Below are 9,199 nucleotides of genomic sequence, written 5' to 3'. Positions count from 1 at the left end.
CAGAACCCCCATAGCACAAAGCAAGTAGTATTCGTGCACTGAGTAACCAAACCAGGAATAACCTACACAGGCCATCCTACTGCTGACTAAACAGTCCTAGCATACAACTCATACAACAGGCATATAAGGCATCTTCCTAGATCCTTAGCCCTAACTAGCATGCAATTCTCAGAATCATATATCAGGCACACAAGGCATCCTCCTAGATCCCTAGTCCTATTCTAGCATGCAGTTTTCTGAATCAAAACCATACAACATAACATAACAAGTATGGGTATCTTGGGGAGAACTTACATGAGCCCGGCCGGTCGCACGCATCACACACTTCGTCTTTCTTAAAAATTCCCATTTTAGATTTTAGAAAACCATTTTCCTTGTAAAAATCTTTTAGTCCCTCGGTTTGATTCCAGACACCCCCGAGGGTGTGTCCGAATCCCTCAAACCAGGGCTCTGATACCAACTCGTAACATCCCAAATTTCGAGGCCAACAATTTCATTTTTAAAATTTAACACGTAATAAAGCGTGTAACCAAAACGTTGTCAAGTTACATTAATTATAATACATAAGGTTATGTCTTAAAACAATATCATCGGAAACAAAGAAAATCAGAGTACGATCCCAGAAAATCCAGTGCAGAAACCATGTGTGTGATGCGCCGCTACACCGCCGACTCTTTCCCCTTTGACGAAGAGGTACCTGAAACCACAACTAACACTGTAAGCACGAAGCTTAGTGAGTTCCCCCATCATACCACATAACATATAATATCATCAGTAGCTTTCAACCGGTAATGACCATCGGTGTCTTTCAACCGGTAACAACCATTGGTATCTTTCAACCAGTAACAACCATCGGTATCTTTCAACCGGTAAGCCTCATCGGTATCTTTCAACCGGTACTGGGGACTATCTCACCCCCTGTCAGTAGCATACAATAACGAGATATGAACATACAGTCAGGCATAACTGGGTACTGACCTATCCTACGGTCCTAGAGACCGATGTCAGAGAAAACTAACTCCTACTACACATAACATATCGTATAGGCATATCTTGTAACCAAAGCACATAACCAAGCCAAGATAATTATCACGAAGACAGTCATCTACTAAATACCCCTTTTCGGTGGGCCGACATTGTGGCCTTAGACCCATCCCTACTGGAAGGTAACTCACCTCGAAAGGCTGGCTGCTGAAAAGCTGATCCGCAAATGTCTGATTGCCGCTCCGGTGATCCCCCGACTATATTTCCATAAAACACTTAATCAGACATTGATACTATTCCCAGGGTAAAATGACTATTTTATCCCTGACCGATTCCAAACCAAAATCAAGTCAAAGTCAAAGTCAACTTCCAGTTGACCCGGCTCGCCGAGTTGGCTTGCAAACTCGTCGAGTCCATATCCAGTCGATTGTCCTTACTCCCGTCTCTACTCGTCGAGTTAGGCATTGACTCGTCGAGTTCCCTTCCTAATTGATACTCAATGGTCCTTCATCCGACTCACCAAGTTGTATGAACAACTCGTCGATTTGATCGTCATCCGATGAACACTCTAGGCTGTGACTCGCCGAATTGTATGAACAACTCGTCGAGTCTGTTCTTGAGGCAAGAAGATTGCCTTGGACTTGCCGAGCCAGGCCATTGACTCGCCGAGTCCCTCCATTGTTGAGTCTGGCTTCCGACTCACTGAGTCCACCTATGGCTCACAGCTCTACTCACATACTCGAAAGGGGAAAAATCGGGGACTCACGACTAGACTCGCCGAGTCCGAAGAACAACTCGCCGAGTCACATACATGCAATCTCTATACACTCGATTCTGCTTGAATCCAGTGCATTCCATTCATAGATCTGGGTTCCTAGGGCTCGATTAACACGTAAAGTTTCCAACTTTACGAGTATATAATCATCAATGGGGATTTTAAGACTCAAAACACACTAAAAGGGGTAGATCTAGGGCTTTCATGCAATATGGCCCCATAAAGGTATTAGATCTAGGCTTCTGGAACTCGAACATAGCCAGATCTAGTAGCTATTCAACCCATTATGACCCCTATACTACTATCAAGCTTGGAAATGGTTCAAAGGTAGCTTTAATGGTGTTCTAATAGGGATTTGAGCATAGAAACATAGTAGATCCGAATTGTACCTCAATGAACTCTGGATTAGGTCCTAGATCCTTACTCTTCACCTTCTCTTTTGGTCTTTCCTTCCTTCTCTTTTTCAATCTTCAAGGAACAAGCTCACAAGGAGAGGGTTAGGGTTCAGTATAAGATGCTCTGAGGGTGAAGGAGACTAACTTGGGGCGCATAAGGGAGGTTTAAATAGGGTGCAAACCCCTGAAATTAGGGTTTCTTCCAGACTGGTGGACTCGCCGAGTCACCAACTTAAACGTGATTAATATCCCGTCCCTACTCGCGAGTCTAACCTACGACTCGCCGAGTCCAAGGCTAAAAATATAAAACACTCAGATAAATCATACATACCAGGAACCAACTAGGTGCTACAGAACTGATGTTGATTTCATGGTAAATCGACCAATATTTGACCCAAACTCAAATTGTTGGTGGAGGAATATGGTTGGTTTCAGCATCTGGGTCTCACTTCTAAACCAACATTCCTCCTGGCCGGACCTCCCATTCGTTTTCATCTCTAGCAGTGCCGGAAACTGAGCCCCCATCCATAGAAGTCATCTCTGGTGCCCTGTTCCTCACACACATGGAAGTCATCTCCGGGGTATCCGGTGGTTGTCTTCGTTGATGGCAGTGGAAGGTTGATGGTGGCGGTGCTTGTTCTTGGCTGACGGTTTTGTTTGGGGTAAATGGGCGACCATTTGGTGGTTGGTGCTTCTCAGTGAAGTGGTTTTTAGGCGGTGGTGGCTAAGAGAGGTTGGAGATGGCGTGAGTAGTTCTGATGGTGAAGATCTTCGGTCACTTGATTGTGGAGGGACGCTGATAAAATTATCGTAAAATATAGGAGGAGAGGGTTCCAGGAAGGAGATATGGCCGAGATTATAAGGGGAGTTTGGTATTGATCAATCCATTAAATCACGGGCTAGATAAGAACTCAACTCAAACCTTGACTTTTTCAACTCTTGCAATACCCATTCATCTTCTTTGACCATTTGAATTTAAAGATGAGAACGGAGACCTGTTAAAAAACGTGCTTCATTTGACCATATAAGATTCAGTGTTTTCTAGTGCATAAACTGATTGTAAATAGCGCAAAAAGATTTGTACGACTTAAAATTCAGTATTTGACCAAAAATGATTTATAAGGTATATATATATATATATATATATATATATATATATATATATATATATATATATATATATATATATATTTGAATGTAAAAAATATTATATATATTATTTATGTTTTATATATTTGGACATATTTGCCGCTGAACAAGAAAGTATAAGGTTTTTCATATCCACCACAAAACAACAAGATGACAGAATTTCATGAATGATACTAGTAAAATAACCAAATTGATAAGGTTTTATGGAAAAATAAGGAGAAAGATGTTGATCTTGTGTTTCAAACTGATTCTCAATCGAACCCTTTGTAAAAAAGAATCGGGTCGAAATCTATGAAATAAAAAACTCTAAATCTATATACAAAACAATTCTAAGAAATCGGAGGTAACGAGAGCTTACGTGTGAGAAATCGTCGATGTTAGGGGTGTAGCATGAACCTTCCGTTTTCGTTTCCCAGTTGGTCTTCTGGGTGATGGTGAGCGACGGTTGATTCATGCTGTGAGTGACGACGACCTCAACTTGGGAGGGAGAAGAAGAATGTGCAACCGGGGGAATGAAAAAATGCCGAGAGGTAACGTATGGAATTTGGGGGAATCATAAACCGTGGTAATCTCTCGTTACTCCTTTGCTAAAGGCGACAGTTAAATAAACATGCGTACTTTTTATTTCCATCTTTGAACCCTCGTAATTCTGTCGCTAATATAGCTACGGAAAATTTCGGTCGCTGATTCCGTTGCTGATACCTTTTATTCTAGTGGTGTTTCAGACAAACAAGCCCCGTACGTCCCGTCTACCTTAAATTGTGCAGATAACCCCTTTGAAGTATAATATGAAAACAATCCTTCATCTTTTGTAATGACTACAAAATATACACCTCTCTTACATTACACCGCACTAAGCATATTAACTTAATAACTAAGACAACACTAATATTTATTAATGTTAATCTTGAAACAATAGTTGCTCTCATGTAGACCCACCGGCCAGTTTGTAGCAAGATGTATGAAAAAGCTTCAATAATAGCTTTTCTCAAATTTCATGAGTTTTTTGTTCGTGAGAATGCTAATTGAAAGCTAGAGCACGGAAAATATAAATTACAACTTGTGCACGGCATCACTAGGACTCCTGATCCAATTACACCAATTAATTTTGAACGTGATGCGTCTAGAACTAAAGCATATATAATAAAATCAGTGTTATATGAAAACTTTTGAAATGAATAAAATAGTCAGATAGCCAAAAGACGAATCGAATGGACAAACTAAGTAAAATAACATGGTCTCTGTAAATAGAATAAATTAAAACCGGTCCGGTTGACAAATGAGTGTACAATTAAAGATGAACGAAACAAAACAAAATAATGACCATTATTCTATATTTTGTCACTGCATTTGAACCCAAATACCAGGACTTGGGATCTCTTTGTGAACAACATATAAAAGATAATTCCCTGCCGGAGCAACATTACCAGAGGGCGGTGTGGTTACTACAACTTGATATCTTGACTTCCCCAAAATCTTGGCAGCCACACCACCATCGAGCACCAGCAATCTTTGATTCATGGAAAAGGAGTGTGTGTTGAACGGAGGTGCCATCATTGTCACTGAGACGGAGCTTGGATCCACAATGCCTGAAACTGTAAACACAATAACTAATTGCTTTCCGTACCCTATTTTAGTGTTTTTTACAGGCAATATTATTTTGGGGCGTAAATCGGACGAGTTTGAATCCAAATAAGAAGGAGAGTACGCCTCCAAACTCAGCTCAGTGGGATAAAGGACGTTTCCGAATTCATATTTGTCGTGGGGGTTACTTCCACCAACAAGAACTCGTCCATCTCTTAGTAAAACAGCTGTGGAATGGTAAACTCTTGGAATGGTGCTTGGATTCTGCACTTCAAATCGAGACCCGACCTGTTTATCAGGTTGGTAAACCACTGGGCTAAGAACAGGGTTCCTCCCAAGTTCCCAACCTGCAACTCCAGCAGATACACCATTGATGATTAAAACATGAGCATTGGGAAGCAACAACATGTCACCCATAACTCGAGCCAAAGGCATGGTCTCCATGACCCATTGAGGGTTAGGGTCAGATATTTTGATCCTTCCGCATGTATCCAAAGCTCCATCAAATATCCCTTTATTTGCATTAACAAATGCTCCTTTTGGTGCACCCCCACAAACCAATACTTCAACCGCATTTACTGTTCCCTTTGTTATGCGCAGAGGGAGAAGTACAGCAGATCCGGTACTCGGATAACTCCTTGGTTGACCATCGGGCATTGTAGGGTAAGTCTTGATAACTTGGTTGTTGGAATAGTCGAATAAAATAGCACGATTGTTGGCAAAAATGAAAAGATTCCCATCAGGATAGAGAAATACAAATGGGTATAAATTATTCTCAACGTTAGGGTCGTTCGTTTGAACCAAAAAAGGTAAACTAGGAGTGTTCTCAGTGGCCGACATCTTGGGGTAGAACTCATAGCTAAATGCCCGGCGGCCACCAATAATAATTTGTCTGCCATCTGGCAATATATGATTGGTCGCATACCATCTCTGTTGATTCAGGCCATTACGTATCTCTTGCCAGTCGCATGAATCACACGATTTATAAATTCTGACAACACGATAACCATCATCAAAGCCACCAGTTTGGACCAATCTTCCATCGGGCATTAATGTTCCAGACGAACACCAGACATTGCTGAGCACCATGAGTGGACGAACGGTGTTTGATGCAACATCATACTCGACTGAATGGGCAGAACAATCGGTTGTGTTAGGACGACATGCCCCGTTTGGAAGTGAGATATTGGAGACTCCAAAATCGGTGCGGTCATACATGACAACACGATCATTGGGAAGTAACTGTGCGTGCATGGCCGAAATTCCAATGCTTGGGAGGAGGACAGACCACGATCCACCTGCCGCCGGACATTGCTGGGCATTGAGCAGGAGCACCAGAAAGAAGAAGAAGAGGTGATGATATAGGTGGGAAGTCATCGCTTTGTTTTATTTTTGCTCTTCTTGGAATTTGTTAGGTTTTTGTGTGTTTATGGAAGTGTTAAAGGTGGCTTTAAATACACTTTGAGGTGATGAAAAGAGTCGTCTATGATCGTTTTTCCCTCTGGTATGGTTCATGAACTGCGTTGTGAATTAAATAACCCATTAGTCAACCTGAATGATAAGCGAATTTCATTCAATCATTTAACCATGAAATATTCATTCTTAATTTTTATAAGGATAGAATCAGAAGGTGGATTCATCCTTTGATCTTGTTTATTTGTCAATGCATGTTTTCTTATATTGGATGTTATTATCAACCTTTTAGTTTTCTATTTTTCATATTACAACAAGCCTCCACATGCTTTCTCTTCATGTTTTTGGATATGACAAGATCGAGTTTTGTAAAAATGTTAGGGTCATTTAAAAGAAAATATTGTAGAATCATGGTATTTTTGGATATGACATGATCATACCTTGAACATCATTGCATAGTGGACATTTTTTTACAAAGCAAATACTTGTAAGTTAACGGAACTCGACCATCGGTTCAATGATAGATCATTGGAGTGACTTGATGTTTCAACAAAGCAAATACTTGTAAGTTAACGGAACTCGACCATCGGTTCAATGATAGATCATGGAGAACTTCTTGGTTAAGGAATGAGTGAATTGGTTGTTGTCATGGTTAAGGGACAATATTATTGTCATAGGCCATAAAGAAACACAAACTGTTGTCATGATTATAGATAAATAAAGAGGCATCTACCCTTGATTTTGTAAACCATAAGTATGATGAAAACATGTATGTTCCATGTACCATGCTCTCGGTGCTTGTTTAATGCCATACAGAGACTTTCTAAGTTTACATATGTGGTTTGGGAATTTAGGTTGAATGAATCTGGGTGGTTGATACATGAAGACTTCTTCATGTAGAGTTCCATGAAGAAAGGCATTGTTCACGTCAAGTTCTCTTAAAGGTTAGTTTTGAGAGAGATGGAAGAGAGAGAGAGAGAGAGAGAGAGAGAGAGAGAGAGAGATGATGGCTCGATAGTGACTGGTTTCATTACAAGACAAATGTGTTGAAATAATCCTTCCCGTACTTTTAAAGGAACCCCTTAACAACCCAATGAGCTTTGTATTTATAAATAGTACCATTCGGAGTCCTTTTGACTAGGAATAAACATTTTCATATAATTTGGTTTTAAGAAGATTTTGGAACTAATTCCCAAGTTCTATTTTGCATTAGTGCATTGAACTCTTGATCCATGGCATGTTGTCATTTAGAAATTTTATGAGCTTAAGTGTGGGTGTTTGGTTCAATGTTGGAAGGGATAACATGAAGTTGATGGAGTTGATAAAAGACGAACATAAGTATTTTGAGTTTTTATTTCTGGTTCGTTGTGGTGGAGAGAAGGTGGGTGGAGAAATAGAATTATCATCTTAAGAAATGGAGCCACTTAGGGTAGGAAAGGAGTTGGAGCAATCTCAAACAGGATTGGATATATGAACTAACAGTGTGGATGGAAGGGTATATGGATTAAAAGGTTTTATAGGTTGAGTAGATATATCTGACATTTGTGAGGTTGGTTGAGAGGTAGGGTTATTTTTGCTCTTCTTGGGGTTTGGTTTTTGTGTGTCTCTGGAGGTGTTGATGGTGGCTTTAAATACAATTTGAGGCGATAAAAAGATTCTTTCTATGATCATTTTTCACTCGGGTATGATACATGAACTGCGTGGTGAATTTAGTAACCCATTAGTCAACTATAATAATAAACGAATTCCATTCAATCATTCATAATTAAATTAAATACCCTTTCTCAATTTTATAAGGTCAAAAGGTTGATTCATTCTCTGATCTTGTCTAATTCCCGATTAACATTTTGTTTTTTTTATTATCTAAATTTTAGTTTCTATTTTATTTTCAGATTACAACAATCCTCCAGCATGCTTTCACTTCATGTTCTTTTAGATATTACAAGATCGAGTTTCCTATAGAAATAGGATAATTTAAGAGAATATTGAAGAATTGTGGACTTTTTGGTTTCATTGTAAGAAAATAGGATGGGCTTGTGCTAGGGATTTAACTGGTTCGGAACCATTACAACTAATTGTTTTTGGTGCTAATGGTGCGGGACTAAAACCGGAATAATCAATCTAAAACATGTCATACCTCCAGCCGGCAGCGGAAACGCCGGGCGGTTTAACGTAATTCCTTGTATCACAGTTATATAACATATATTGAAAGTTATATTATTATTGAAAGTTATATCATTATATAACATATATTGAAATGTTCAAAAGAGTTATTATAAACTACATACCTTTTTATTGGTAATAGAAAGTTATATTATTATTTCAGCTTATCAAGTTTCTGAAAACACGTGCATTTTGAAAATACGTCAACGTAAAGTTGTTGAGTCCACAGGTTTTGACTTTGAGAAAATAGTATTTTTTCAACTTTAAAAAGTATAAAACTTAGTTTTAAAATATCTTTCAAACTCATACTTATCTCTAACATGTAGTATATATATCCTAGGTATAATAGTTTATTTACCAAAAAAGTGATACCTATAATTTCCATATAGTATGAGTAATCCTAAACCAAGGAAAGTTACTATGTATAACTCTTAATTCAATTATATACGGGTATATATACTAGGTATAATTATCTACTTAATGAGCAAGTAGTATACCTACAAGTTCCTTGTACCTAGATTATAAGTGTTTAGGAAACTTATACATAACATTCATACTTGTATATCGACAAAGTATAATGCTTCAAACATTTAGCTACCATGAGCCCGTAACCGTTGCTATGATATAAAGACCTCTGATTAAAAGATTCCACCAATGGTTCCTCCATTGGTGCCATAGTAAAACTACCATTGGTGCTACGAAGGATTCCACCAAGGTTAATACTTCCCCTGTGCGC

The 9,199-nt window shown here is 39.0% G+C and overlaps 1 pseudogene; it reads right to left on the bottom strand.

Annotated features, from left to right (window-relative positions):
• Window positions 1-4,528: 4,528 nt before the first annotated feature.
• On the bottom strand, window positions 4,529-6,294 carry LOC145103270 (aldehyde oxidase GLOX pseudogene; annotated as a pseudogene).
• Between the last annotated feature and the right edge of the window lie 2,905 nt (window positions 6,295-9,199).

This window comes from Lactuca serriola, chromosome 4 (assembly GCF_051521515.1).
Source record: "Lactuca serriola cultivar US96UC23 chromosome 4, Lser_US96UC23_V15, whole genome shotgun sequence".
In the NCBI taxonomy this organism is placed as follows: domain Eukaryota; kingdom Viridiplantae; phylum Streptophyta; class Magnoliopsida; order Asterales; family Asteraceae; genus Lactuca; species Lactuca serriola.
This window is presented reverse-complemented; position numbering and strand designations above follow the sequence as displayed.